The sequence below is a fragment of the Ovis canadensis genome, chromosome 2, assembly GCF_042477335.2.
Source record: "Ovis canadensis isolate MfBH-ARS-UI-01 breed Bighorn chromosome 2, ARS-UI_OviCan_v2, whole genome shotgun sequence".
Lineage (NCBI taxonomy): Eukaryota > Metazoa > Chordata > Mammalia > Artiodactyla > Bovidae > Ovis > Ovis canadensis.
The window spans coordinates 85,010,211-85,025,148 of record NC_091246.1 but is presented as its reverse complement, the minus strand read 5'-3'; the positions used below and the strand labels follow the sequence as shown (position 1 = coordinate 85,025,148).

Genomic DNA, 14,938 nt, shown 5'->3' with positions numbered 1-14,938 from the left:
ATCATGAGAAACGCTGGGCTGGAAGAAGCACACCCTGGAATCAAGATTGCTGGGAGAAATATCAATAACCTCAGATATGCAGATGACACCATCCTTGTGGCTGAAAGTAAAGAGGAATTAAAAGGCCTCTTGATGAAAGTGAAAGAGGAGAGTGAAAAAGTTGGCCTAAAGCTCAACATTCAGAAAACGAAGATCATGGCATCCGGTCCCATCACTTCATGGGAAATAGAAGGGGAAACAGTGGAAACAGTGGCAGACTTTATTTTGGGGGCTCCAAAATCACTGCAGATGGTGATTGCACCCATGCAATTAAAAGACGCTTACTCCTTGGAAGGAAAGTTATGACCAACCTAGATAGCATATTGAAAAGCAGAGACATTACTTTGCCAACAAAGGTCCATCTAGTCAAGGCTATGGTTTTTCCAATGGTCATGTATGGATGTGAGAGTTGGACTGTGAAGAAAGCTGAGCACCGAAGAATTGATGCTTTTGAACTGTGGTGTTAGAGAAGACTCTTGAGAGTCCCTTGGACTGCAAAGAGATCCAACCAGGCCATCCTAAAGGAAATCAGTCCCGGGTGTTCACTGGAAGGACTGATGCTGAAGCTGAAACTCCAGTACTTTGGCCACCTCATGCAGAGTTAACTCATTGGAAAAGACCCTGATGCTGGGAGGGATTAGGGGCAGGAGCAGAAGGGGATGACAGAGGATGAGATGGCTGGATGGCATCACTGATTCGATGGACGTGAGTCTGAGTGAACTCCAGGAGTTGGTGATGGACAGGGAAGCCTGGCGTGCTGCGATTCATGGGGTCGCAAAGAGTCGGACACGACTGAGCGACTGAACTGAACTGAACTGAATGAGTAAGAGTAAGGAGAGTGGATCTTATGACCAGAAAGATCCTTCTGGAAACATCATTATTCAGATAAAATGTATCAAATAAGTTCTCTGATTAAGAAAATGGAAAGGAAACTCAGGTTTCTATACAGAAGATAAGACCAGTCAATTGTTTTACTTAGACCTAAGTAGCTATTTCCAGAGGCCCACACCCCACCATGTCTCTGCCCATAATGAGGTTCTGTCTCCTGCTGTAACTTGACCTTCTTGGCTTGGGTTGAGAAACACCTGTGGTATTAGAATCTCAGGGAGCCAGTGGCTCCTAAAACTCTGAAACCTGAGCAACAACATCTGTCTGCCTTTCTTCTCTTCCATCAACCAGTGTGGGGCACTACCAGGGAGCAGATGCTGAATAACGGCCGGTGGCTGGGGCTGAACAAGGGAGACCCAACAAAGCAGCAAGCACCGCGCCGTCAGCATGCAGGGCTTCCTGTCCAAGCTGGCTGGCTTCTCTCTTCCCTTTCTCCCTCACACAGTGGAAAGGAAATTTATTAGGCAAATTCCTCCATGGCAGAGAGAGTGTGGGAGTCTCAACAGTTGCTGCGTACTTGACTTTTGGTGAGCAGCTTGTTAGGATCATGATTTGTAGTGAGTGGAGCCATTCATCTCCTGTGTATGTATGGGCTGAGGGACTTCAGCTGATAGGAATCAGGGTGGTCATTGCACTGACCCTTTTCATCCAGGTCAACCCAGAAGGTGGAAGCTGAGGGGGAAGAGACCATAGACCCTGGGGAGAAGAAGCCATGTGAGGGCGAGGCTGGCAGACAGAGACAGGGTAGATGATTTCTTTCTTGCCTTTTTCTTGGGCTCTTCATCCTTCTCTAGGGGGCCTGAAGCTGGAAAAAAGTTTTGCTTTCCAGTTCAAATCCATCATTTCTCAAGGCTCATCATGGGAATTTAAGTTTCTCCTTTTCTCTCCTTATCTTTGATTGGGAGTTAGAAGAAGGATGCCCAGGCTTCCAAGCACAGGCAGGAGAGCAATGGGGCCTTGACTCTGGGCAGGGAAGGCAGGAGGTGGATGGCCTTGTAAAGAGTCTCAGAGAGGCAATGCTCTGGGAATGAAAGTACTTTTGCAGTGGAATATAAAAGAAAAGACAAACCACAAGTGTGCAGGCAGTGCCACCCCCAATGCTGGGCATCCCCCTTAATGCTAGGCAAGTGATAGCGCTCTCAGTAGGAAAGGTCAGAAACTCCTGACCCCATGGGTAGGAGACGATTGACCTGCCTGATTCACTAGCATGTCCTACTTATCATACATACTGCCAAATATTTAAAAGGGGAATGAGCAAGAGAGTCACGGTTCATTATTTAACATGACACACCTCCCAAACATATGTAGTTTTAAACAAACACTTTGGGAGCCAAAGCAGGAAGGCAGTGCAGTACAGTGGCTGGGGGTGGGCTCTAGAATCAAACAGTCCTGAACACGAGTCCTGACTCTGTTGCCTACTGCTGCTGCTGCTGCTGCTGCTGCTGCTGCTAAGTCGCTTCAGTCATGTCCGACTCTGTGTGACCCCATAGACGGCCTCCTACCAGGCTCCTCTGTCCCTGGGATTCTCCAGGCAAGAACACTGGAGTGGGTTGCCATGTCCTTCTCCAATGCATGAAAGTGAAAGTGAAGCTGCTCAGTCATGTCTGACTCTTAGCGACCCCATGGACTGCAGGCCACCAGGCTCCTCCATCCATGGGATTTTCCAGGCAAGAGTACTGGAGTGGGGTGCCATTGCCTTCTCCGCTGTTGCCTACTAGATGTGTTACTTTTGGTGACTTGTTAACTTCCTTTAATCTCCTTTAGGCCTATAACTGAGGATTAAGGAAAATAGGATTTATGCTTAACCTAGTTACAAGATTTAAAATAATTCTAGCACCTATCCAGGCACAGAGAATTAAAGAAATAAAGTATGTGTGATGGTTTATTTTATGTGGCAACTTGGTTAGGCCACAATGCCGAGAGACTTAGTCAAGCACTAGGACCGAGCAGATTTTGAGCCAAGCAGATTAAATCAATAGATTTTGAGTCAAGCAGATTACCCTCCAAAATGTGAGTGGGCCTGATCCAATCAGTTGAAGGTCTTACAGGAAAAGACTGAGGATCCCCAGGAAAGGAAGGAACTGTGCCTCCAGACTGCCTTTGAGCTCAAGAGTGTGATATTAACTCTTCCTTGGGACTCCAGCCTGCCAACGTGCCTGATAGACTCTACAATTGTATGAGCCAATTCCTTAAAATAAATCTTTCTCCCTCCCCATCTCTAGATGGATGGATGGACGGACAGATGGATATAGACAGATGGATGAAAGGATGGACGGATAGATCTCCTATTTGTTCTGTTTCTCCAGAGAACCCCGACTAACACAACATCTACAAAGCACTGAGTGTAGTTCCTGGCACAGTCTGTGCTCAAGAAGAGTCTTCTCTTATGATCATTAATTCCCTAAGTGATAAAGCTTTCTATACCTGGACAGAACTCCAGGTGCCTGTAGGAGGTTATTAGGAGTTGGGGATTAGGGAAAGCAGATCTGCTTGTCAGCCCTGAAGCATACGATTTAGTCGCACCCACTCTGGGAGAGGTGTCACCAGGACATCTGCTGTTCGTGGGGCAGAGGCTGGGCTCCTCAGCCCCGGCATACCTGGCCCCTGCTCCCCTGCCCTCCTCACAGCTCCTCAGCCCTCACCAGTGAGATGATTTGTGGTTCAGGCTCCTTGGTAGCTGCACCTGCAAGTGCCAGGCCCGCAGCCCAGTCTGCAGGCTTCTCATGGTCTTTCTCCTTTTGGATGCTGTTCCCTAACTGACCTAGACTCCCTGTGAGTCTTTTTGGTAAGCTGTGCTTTTCCTCTAGAGTCTCACTGACTCTTTTATCATCACTAAATCATCTGAATCATCAACTCGGTCCAGAGCCACTGACAAAGGATGGAGAAACCCCCAGCTCACCCTTCTCCCTCTTCCTCTCCGGGGTGGTGTTTACAGGAGGAGAGGAGGAGAGAGGAGAATGCTGCAGCACTAAAAAGCCTGATGTTCTCTGTCCCCAAGCCCAGAAGAGCCACATTCTTCTGCCACCTGACGTTCCTCAGTGACCCTGCCTGCTTTGGGCTCTCCTTGCTTTCTGAGAGGAGCCTTGCCCTGTAACTTCCCGCCAGCCTGGGCCTTCTTCCTCTCACATCCCCATCCCTCTTCCCTCGCTCTCTGTTACAACTCCAAAGACAGACCTGTTTGCCAGCCTGAAGGCACTGTGTTAGGCTCCCTCAGTGCCTCTTTTCCATGAACAGGAAGATAAGGTTCAAGCTTCAGATACTTGATAATCAAGCTGAAGCCTCAAGAGTCTATGGTTTTCAGTGACTATGGTTCTTGCACCGAAGGCCAATAGTGTGATGGCTGTGGCTCACTCAAAGGCCACTTACAGAGAATCATAACTTGATGGCCCCTAGGCCATCCTCCTTTGGCAGAGGCAGCGGCTAATGCCTAGAAAAGGCAGGCGTTCTACTTAAAGCCATACAGTTAACTGGGAACCAAGTCGGGGCTCAAGTATGGGACTCCTGATTCAGTTCAGTGCTTGCTCAAGACTGCCTGGAAGAGGCCGTTGAGAGGGTATTCACCTCGGTAATGACCCTGGATACTGTATCTGAGGGTTGTTGATAGGTTGACCCAAATTATGCTCATTGAGAAAGTAGAAATCAAGGTAGCATGTGGAATTTGTGCACAGAGAGAAAGGAGAGGGACAGGTAGACGAGTCCAGCAGAGGTCTCCCATCTCATCTGTTCACTGAGTCACTCATGGATTCACTCACACAGTCACTCTTTTATTCCACTAAAGATTTGTGGGGTGCCCTGGCTAGCTCCCACCAAACAATGCCACAGGTTCTATGTTGGAGAATTCCTAGCCACACTCTAGACAGAGGAGGTTTGAGCTCTGGGCATGTAATGGCCTTTGCACACACACACACACACACACACACACACACACAGAGCTTTAGCCAAACTGAAGACCACACCATGAAAGAGAGAATGTTGGTACTGAATGGTGAGAGATGTCTCCTTCTTCCCTCAGATCTTGGGGTCACAGACTTCTCTCTCTTCCGCTGCTTCTTAGAGGACCACTAAACCTGGAAGCGCAGTGGCTGCAGTGGTCATGGTTTCTGAGGTCCTAGATGGACTCTCCGGGTGGACCCCAGCCCTCCTTGCTGCCTCCCTTCTCAGATCCTCTCCTCAGGGCCCAACTGTATGACCTTGGCCCCCTCGCTCACTGGCCATCTCCCCAGCGCACACAGCTGTTGGAGCTTGGCCTGCTGAGCCTCCCTGGGCCGACTGGGTCTCACCACCCAGTACAGGTGGGAAGGACGTGGAGATGCCATCAGTTCCGTGGGAAGGCCTCTCCTGGGAGGCAACACTCTGAGGCCCAAGTCAACCCCACCCTGACTGAGTTGAATTTTCAACAGGTCCATGAGGAGAGCTGGAAAGGGCATTTGGCCAACAGACCACTACTCGTCACAGCTCAGCTGCTCAGAGACCAGCAGGGGTTCTTTAAAGAGTCCCAGAGGAGAGTACACAGGATCAAGGGAAGGAGAAACCAGGAGGTATCTGCTCTTCAAGGAGAGGCCGAGGACTCATGGACCCTGAGGATTGAGTGGTCAGCCCCTGTGCAGCCCATCAAGACAGAGAAAAAAACAGATGACCAAAAAAAAAAAAAAATTGGGCTTCTCCAGTGGCTCAGAGGTAAAGAATCTGCCTACAGTGCAGGAGCTTCAGGAGACGTGGGTTCAATCCCTGGGTCAGGAAGATCCCCTGGAGAAGGAAACCCACTCCAATATTCTTGCCTGGAGAATCCCATGGACAAAGGAGCATGGTGGGCTATAGTCCATGGGGTCACTAAGGGTTGGACATGACTGAGGGGAATTAGCACGCATGCATGAGAAAAAATATGAGGAGGCTGCAGGTTTTCCTATAATGAGCCTAGACTTCGGAGTTAGACTGCCTCTAACATTGCCTAGCTGTTACCTTGGGCAAGTTACTTAACTTTTCTGAGCCAAACCTCTAACATGAAGCTAATGGTACTTTTCCTGCTAAGATGGCATAAAGATTAGAAAAAACACACAAAGCACCCAGACAATACCCAGCAGCACCTTGATAATGACAAGAGCCAAAGTCTGGGGAGCACTCACTATGTTCTCAGGAGCTGGAAGCTCTTAGGTTATTCTTCTTGGTCAGGGAAGCAAATGGGTGTTACAGGTACAAACGCAGATGGGTCTCTAACTTTGTGGCTCAGCTTTGAACCTTCCCCAGGAGACTTAAAGCCCCAGCATCATCTCATGGTGGCAGGTGATCCAGAAGAGGGGATGGAGATGTGCGTCAAAGGCCCGACTGTCTCCGAGCACCCCCAGGACCCTGGGGAGGACTCTGTGGCATCCAGATATCAAGCCCAGCCATGCTTTGCTTCTGCAATCACAAGGTGGAATGGCCAGCAGCCACGGGAGGGTTCTTCTTTTTCCGAAGTATGTTTGCTGTATAAACACAGTCATAAAAGGAGAGCCAAGTGTCAGTGATGGAGGGGGAGGCAGCGATCCTGGTGATGGCTGGCTGTGTCCAGCCAGCCCTGGTCAGCACGGGGGAGGAAAGGCCCTGCAGCCCATCAGGCTGTCAGGCCATACAGACCCTACTTTCTTCAACCTCCACTCTGCTGGAGCAATTCAGAGGTACTTGGGGGAGGCGGAGGCAACTGGGAGGAGGAAGAGGGGGCAGCCAGGGAGTCACGCTAAACTGCTCCCAGGCTCCAAGGCCTTGCTAGACTCTGAAAAACAATTCGGTTTCCACTTGTCAATTGATCCATAAAATGCATCGCTCGGGTACTTAAGGATGGTCCCCCTGGGGCTGCATGTGTGTGATGCCGATTCAAAAGGAGAATTACTGACCATGGAGATGGCTCCACCAGCAGCAGCCTGAAGCAGCAGCAGGGTGCTCAGAGCCCTGCTGGCCGTGTCTTCTTGGGGAGCGGCAAGTGAAAGACCGGAACAATGATTTTAAGCAACTCAAGCCTCTGCCCCTCAAAACAGGAACCACAACTTGGAAGGACTTACATAAATCAGGAAGAAGCAGGCATAGGAGCTTGAATGATCAAAACAGCTGTCTCTACTCTCAGCAGTATATCAAGAATTCCAGAATTCTGTCTCTTACACCCCCTGGCTCTGCCTGCTCACTGCCCCCTACTCCCACCCCGCATTGCTATAACTTGTGGACTTCAAGCTTTCTTCCCCCAAATCTCCAAATTACCGACAGTGCTAGCTACCTCACATTCGATCTCTAGCCCCTTCAAGCTCCACTTGCTTGGAGAATTGTGGTTCTTCAAGGAGAGTGAGGAGTCAGGGGAGGGGGCAAGGCTTCCAGAGACGGCATGCTAGGTTCTGAGTCTAATTCAGATATACCGTACTCTGTCTGCTCAGATGGAAAACTTACGACGCGCAGCTGCGTTTCAACAAGCCCAGGGATGAAGCCATCCCGGGCCCCCGCATATTTTCCTTGGCCTCAGCACAGGCCGTTGACATCACTGCAGGCTTGGCCATTCATCCACTGCCATTTGGAGCTTGTGGCTGCGCGAGGCTGTGTTCCAGGGTCTGGGGAGGGTCTAATTGCAAACTGGGTGGTAGCAGGGATGGAGGTGGTCCCACTGAGTTTGTGAAAACAAACAGAAAGGCACTGAATCTTGCCTTTCCTCCCCTGGAACGGTGAGTGAAACGAACCCCAGCCCTCTCTACCCAGCACACACAGGCCCACGCCAAGGCCAGCCCAGAGACCCAGAAGCCTTGGTTCTGCCTGTGCTATTTTGGGAAGTGACGATGAATGTTCACCACAGGTAAGAAAATCAAGTGTTCCAGTAGCAAATTCTATCACATCCTTCTAGACGTCACTGAGGCCGCTCTGGGCCCATCTGCATTCTCCTGCAAATCCTGGGGAGCAGGAAAACCCTGTTAATGGTTCCCAGAGGTCTCAGAAAAGAAAATGGCAAGAGTAGGAAACTTGAGCATTAGGAGACAGGGAATGTGCATAGGTGCACGCACTGTAGGACCCATAATTATCTTTAGAAGACAGCTCTTCTATATGGGGGATGCTGTAAAGGAGAGCCTTTTGCTGAGCTTCCCAACTGCGGAAAAGCTCTCAGTTCTGCTGGCCTGGAGACCACTGGGGTAGCAGTCAAGATAGGAAGACTGTGAGGCAGGTTCGAGAGTTCAGGCAGAGAGCCCGTGACTTTTCCAAGTGTTGTTTCCAGGGTTCAGAAGGTGAGATGTCATGGGTACCAAGGGCACAGCTCTGGGTTTTGTCACTGAGATAAAGTATGGTTTAGTGACAGGCCTACAGCCTCCAGAGGCTGTGAACAGAATGTCACTCCTGGTCGAGGCCATACTTTATTCTCTTTGTTCCTCGGGACCTGCTTTTCTGCACAGACTCACGAATAGGATCACTTCTTTCTCAAACATCATTTGACACAAAGTATTTGAGGAGGGCGCTCAGCCCTCAGGATGCTCATCTAACTCAGAGCTGAAGGGGACCAGGGATGCTCCTGGAAATGTTTAACGGTCAGCTGGGGAATGGTCCTCAGTTGTAGTATCTGCTGATTTCTGAGATGTAAATACCCCCATCGAGGTCAACTTCAAGCTGCCAACTTTGGGGAGATGATTCATTGACCTCCTGTATTTCTGCATATTTTGTTAGCAAAGGTACTTACAGTTTTTGTTCTGGATTATCTTATTAAAGATATAGGTATTCTCTCTCTTTCTGTCCCAATGCTGGAAACACAGGACTTCATGTCCCTAGAACAGGAGAGGAAGGCGATAGAGAGAATCCTGATTTCTGAATCCATTCTCATAGAGGAGCCACCCAGGCGTGCCATCTGTCAAAACCATCCACGTTAGACTCTTCATGAATGAGAAATAAACCTTTCTCGTGGTAGGACACTGATATTTCAGGTTGTTGGTTATGGTTCCCAGCACTACTTATTCTAATACAAGTGATCACTATTATTACCTCCACCTATTGATGAGAAAACTGAGGATTTGGAGTAATAGACTAGGGCTCACTACTTGTAAACAGTGCATCCAGGACACAAACCTAGGCCTCTCTGCCTCCAGAGTTTGGTTTTTTTTCTGCTTTTTCGTCTCTTCCCGGCAAAGGCCCACGTGAGGCAAAGGTTCTGAGGTCCACAGACTTGCTCAGAGTGGGAGCACAGGTCTGCCTGGCAGGAAAAGCCAGATTTCTTTGGTGATCAGTCCTGCCTCCAGGGGAGTCTGGAAGGAAGGCTGACCGTCTGCAGCTTCCAGGAAGATTGATTCCTCATGTCCAGGCCTCTGCTGTTCAGGGCAAAGCAAGGACCCTCTGAAGAACTCCTCAGCTGACGAACATCGCGTGTTCAGGACAGCTGGCAGAGGGCCACTCCCACCCCAAAGACCACTGATAGACCCCTGGCACCATGAGATCGCAAACATTGCAACAATTCACTGGGAACTCATTACATGAAATTGCTGGACATCCCCAGTCAGTGTGGATGGGAGCCCCCTGGCGCATCACAGCCAGGATGACTGGGACCCTGGTTTACCTTCCTGGTTAGGCACAGTTTCAGCACTTATTGAGCACCTGGTGTGTCCAACTACAATGACTACTTCTGAGGCTCTGCTTCAGAGACTGACAAAGGATTCATTGTTCCAATTCCTGGAGGTGTCTAAGAGAAAAATCTGACAATGGTACTAAAATAAGGCCACATTTGGTTTGATATTTCATGAATCATCTCTGATGAAAAGGATCCAAATACATAAATTCTGTCATGGAAAATACTTGACATGGAGATGCTGCTGGGTGATAGGAAGGAGTCAGAAGAGGTGAAGAGCCTCGTTTGTTTCACCTACTTTTATGTCCCAGGGCCCACACAGAGTCAATACTCAGAAAATACCTATGCAATGTTTGACTTAACAAACAAGAGTTTTTTTGAGCTGACTTGGTAGTCCTTTCATCTCTTCTGCACCCTCAAGAGATATGGGAGGCTCATCTAGGTGATAACTCAGGGCAGCATGGGGGCATTTCTGCCACAGTCTTTCCTAGGATTTTTGAGGAACACGTGAGCTGCTGAGTATGGGTCCAAGTAGCTGTTCCCCCTCTGAAACCCTGCCCTGTGGTGCTACCATCACAGCTTCCAGGTTCTCGGTCTCTGACGCAAACTGAAGGACAGAGCCCGAGGTGTGGATGAATGAGTGTAAATGACTAGCTACAAGGCTGAGGGCCTGTCTGCTGAGCTCTGGGAAATGCAAACTTCACAGACTATTTCTTTCTCTGGGTCTTGCCCAGCTCCTCCCAAGCCTTGGCATTCAACAGTCCAAGAGTAGTAATAGTAACTAATAATAGAAATCATTTCCAATCAAAACACAAGGCCTGATCTTACTAAAGAGTCATAGGGATTAAAATATCCTCTGCATGAAAGAAACTGTTTCACAATTCGACCTTTGGCCAACACAGCTACTAGATCACGGGCCGGCTCCCTGGACTGGCCACTGCATACGTGCAGAGGAAAATTCCAGTCTGCGTATAACTCACAGGGCCCTGGCTCCTAAGGCGACTAGTCATCTTACTCATACTGCCCTTCCCTCCTCCACACGCCAGCACTTTCATTCCCAAAACTTGCACGTGAGCCTGTTTCTCCACTACTCAAAAGCCTGGGGTGGCACCCTATTGTTTAGGTAATAAAATCCAACTCCTTTGGCATTAGATGCCCAAAATGTATACCAGTCTTACAGGCTACTGTGAGTGAAAAGTGAAAGTGTTAGTTGCTCAGCCATGTTCAACTTTTCTGCAACCCCATGGACTGTAGCCCACCAGGCTCCTTTGTTCATGGGATTCTCCAGGCAAGAATAGTGGAGTGGGTTTCCATTTCCTTCTCCAGGGAATCATCCCAACCCAGGGATCAAATCCAGGTCTCCTGCACTGCAGACAGATTCTTTACCATCTGAGCAATCAGGGAAGCCCAGCTGTTTACCAGTCTTAGAATACTACTTATCATTCTATATTAAGTACTAATACTACTGTATTCTACCCCTATCCCTCCATCTAGAACCTCATGCTTTAATCAAAATTATCATTCATTTTGCCTGAACACTTTGTTTTTTTTGCTTAGTTAACATTAAAGTAAAATTTATATACAATGAAATGCATAGGTCTTCAGGGTACCAACTGATGACTTTGGATAAATGTAGACAACCATGCCATATCTCAGAACGTTCCCTCATGTCCCCTTCTAGCCAATTCTCTCTCCCAGAGGCAACTACTATCCTAATTTCTGTCACCACAAATTAGTCTGTCTGCTTTGAACTTTACACAGAGGAATCACACAGCATGTACTCTTCTGTGTCCTGCTCCTTGTGCCCAACGTTATGTTTTCAATATTTACACATGTTGTTGAGTAACCCGGTAATTCATTCTTTCAGTTCAGTTCAGTTCAGTCGCTCAGTCATGTCCAACTCTTTGTGACCCCATGAATCGCAGCACGTCAGGCCTCCCTGTCCATCACCAACTCCCAGAGTTCACTCAGACTCACGTCCATCGACTCCATGATGCCATCCAGCCATCTCATCCTGAGTTGTCCCCTTCTCCTCCAGCCCTCAATCCCTCCCAGCATCAGAGTCTTTTCCAATGAGTCAACTCTTCTCACGAAGTGGCCAAAGTACTGAAGTTTCAGCTTTAGCATCATTCCTTCCAAAGAAATCCCAGGGTTGATCTTCAGAATGGACTGGTTGGATCTCCTTGCAGTCCAAGGGACCCTCAAGAGTCTTCTCCAACACCACAGTTCAAAAGCATCAATTCTTCGGCGCTCAGCCTTCTTCACAGTCCAACTCTCACATCCATACATGACCACAGGAAAAACCATAGCCTTGACTAGACGTATTGTCAAAGAGTATTTCATATATGAATATACAGTGCTTTTATCCAATCACCTGCAGGCAGATACTTGGACTGTTTGTAGTGTTTGGCTATTACAAATAAAGTTGCTATAAATACTCTAGCACAAGTCTTTTTGTGGACATATGTTTTCATTTCTCCTAGGTAAATCCCTAGGAGTAGAATTGCTGGATGATAGGACTGGTGCATCTTTAAGCTGGTAGGAAAATATCACACTGTTTTCCAAAACATATAATATTTTAAACTCAATAACATTTTTCTTTCTCATTCACATACTGTCCAGGGTAATTCCAGGGCATCAGGGTGTTAGGGGGAGGTTGTTCCCCAGTCATTTAGAAGCCCTGCCACTTGACCCAGAGGTAAACATTGTCCTTTTGATTGACACTTCACTGTTCAGAGCTAGTGAAACCTCACAGGAGATGTGTGAAATGGAGACCCTGGACAGCTGCTTACCTGTCACTAGCGTGTACCACGGGAAGGGAACACGAGTCTACGGTGTACAGTTAGCTATCTCACCATCCCAGGGATTACAGTCTTAACTTCCTTTCCAGTCTGACTGTGCCCCTTGCAACTGCCCCATAATTGGTGTGGAATAACTCCTTCCTGCCTCTACACATTGCTATTGTGCTTGCTGTCCCTCTGCCATGGCCCTTATTAAGACCTGCCGTTGGTGACCTGGTTCCGTGTTTTGCCCACTAGACGGCATTCTCTTGGAGGACTCCGGGGTCTGGCCACATTGGAACCCAGTGTCTGGCTCCCGGTCGGGTCTCCTTGAGTTTGCTGAGCTCACGGCAGTAGAGGCATAGGTGCCCACCAGCCCCCCGTCTTGGACACACCACTTGTCTGTACTCCCCAGCCTAGCCCACACTGACCGCGTGACATCTCACCAACACAACATGAGCCAGAGCTCACGTGAGCCAGAGCCAGCTCCCTGGCAGGCTCCAGGCTGCTACAGTGAGTCACCTGCCAGCTAGATAAGGAAGCTCCACTGGAGCACCCAAGACCGGACCGGCAGAGCCTGTGTTCTGGACAGTTGGTGGAGTGGAGTCCCTGTGCTGACCTCACTGCTGAGATTGGGCATTGTTGGCTGAATAAGTCAACCTACCCCGACTAACTACTCACTTTGGGTGAACACAGCCACTAACCTCAGAAGGGACAACCACTTACATTATCTTTCCATTGCCTTTCCTTACTCCTCACTAAATACTGACTATGTGACATCTGGCCCATGCTGGTATGTGATGCCAGTGTCCAGGCAGAGAGTTTTCTAGGTACACATGCCATTGTGAGTTTGTAGCTAAACTTGATAGTGATTTCATTGAGTCTTTTTAAATACTATGCATTTCTTCTGTACCTCCCTTGACTATAAGCTCTTAAAAGTCAGGTGCAAATTCTTGCTCTGTATCCTGGGTATATAGTTACTCACTGGTTTAGTAAATATTTGCTGAGTGCCCACTCACTATGTCATTCATGCTTCCAGGCAATGGAGACAGAGCAGTGAATCAAACCAACCAAGTACCTGTTCTCAGTGAGCGAGACAGACAATAAACAAATAAATGTGAGTGCGGAAAAGGCAGGAACAGGAGTTACTGTTGTTCAGTCACTAAGTGGTGTCCGACTCTGCAGCCCCATGGACTGCAGCATGCCAGGCTTCCCTGTCCTCCACTATCTTTCAGAGTTTGCTTAAACTCATATCCATTGAGTTGGTGATGCCGTCCAACCAACTCATCCTCTGTCACCCCCTTCTCCTCCTGCCCTCAGTCTCACCTTGTCATGTAAGCACTATGGCCTTCTTCCCAGCTTCTAACATATTGGGTTGATAATTAATTAACATCTGTCTCACCCATAGAACTGTGAGATCCATGAGCCTGGGGATACCCATCTCCCTCTGGCATCTACCTCAAGCATAGTGCTGGCACAGGGCAAATAGTCCATAAATATTTATCACATCAAAAAATGAATAATGATGATTATATCTACTATCTGCTGAAAGAAGTGAAAGTGGAAGTGAAAGTCGCTCTGCTGCTACTGCTGCTGCTAAGTCGCTTCAGTCGCGTCCGACTCTGTGCGACCCCAGAAACAGCAGCCTACCAGGCTCCCCCATCCCTGGGATTCTCCAGGCAAGAACACTGGAGGGCATTGCCATGTCCTTCTCCAATGCATGAAAGTGAAAAGTGAAAGTGAAGTTGCTCAGTCATCTCCGACTCCTAGCAACCCCATGCACTGCAGACTACCAGGCTCCTCCATCCATGGGATTTTCCAGGCAGGAGTACTGGAGTGGGATGCCATTGCCTTCTCTGGAAAGTCACCCAGTCACGTTCAACTCTTTGCAACCCCATGGACTATATAGTCCATGGAATTCCCTAGGCCAGAATACTGGAGTTGGGTAGCTGTTCCCTTCTCCAGGGGATCTTCCCAACCAGGGATCAAACCCAGGTCTCCCGCACTGCGGGTGGATTCTTTACCAGCTGGGCCACCAGGGAAGTCCAGCTATGCTGAGAGCCTGCTATTTTCCAATACCATGTGAAATGTTTGCATGCATTATCTCATTTAAGCTTTACATCATCCCTGCAAAGTCGTTATAACTACCTGTAGGGAACTGGGGCTCAGAGAGGTTAAGTGACTAGCCCACTGTCACATGGCGAACAGTCAGAGACAGACTTGACATCAGAATCCACACAATTTTCTCAGGACCACACCGCCACACACAACAAAAAGGGCTTTTTTTTTTTTTTTTTTTTTTTTACATTCCATATATTCTTTCTCAGCTATGAGGAGCAACCACTACGGGCCACTGTTTTTGTGAGCTGGACAATTCATCTCCCTCTGCAATTTGCCCCAGCCAGCCTGGGCTGCCTTCCCCAGCAGACAGAAGATATGTGCTTGTGGTAATTACAGAGCATGCTGTCCTTTTCATTTATGTCTTCACAATCCAGCTTGACATTGTGTCATAAAAGTTTATGTACTGTGTTCTCTCCGCTCCTTACTAATATTCTCTGCCGCTCTCCCTGGCCATCCAGAATCAATACTAGCACTCCTCTCTCAATAAAGTAGGGAGCTATGAACAAGGCCCAAATGGGCACAGTGACTATTTGTGGCAATTAGACGTCACACTGAA

At 48.4% G+C, this 14,938-nt stretch overlaps 1 long non-coding RNA gene across 4 annotated transcripts in view; it reads right to left on the bottom strand.

The window, feature by feature from the left end:
• Positions 1 to 14,938, bottom strand: part of LOC138433620 (uncharacterized) — a 165,844-nt gene that overhangs the window by 86,667 nt on the left and 64,239 nt on the right. For 3 of the 4 annotated variants that reach the window (XR_011254381.1, XR_011254380.1, XR_011254383.1), the window contains exons 10-11: positions 8,606 to 8,690; positions 5,998 to 6,389 (exon numbers count right to left, since the gene is read on the bottom strand). The exons of the other annotated variant lie outside the window; for it this stretch is intronic. This is a non-coding gene — a long non-coding RNA (uncharacterized lncRNA). Of the gene's footprint in view, positions 1 to 5,997; positions 6,390 to 8,605; positions 8,691 to 14,938 lie in introns of those variants that run through there. 4 annotated transcript variants of the gene reach the window in all.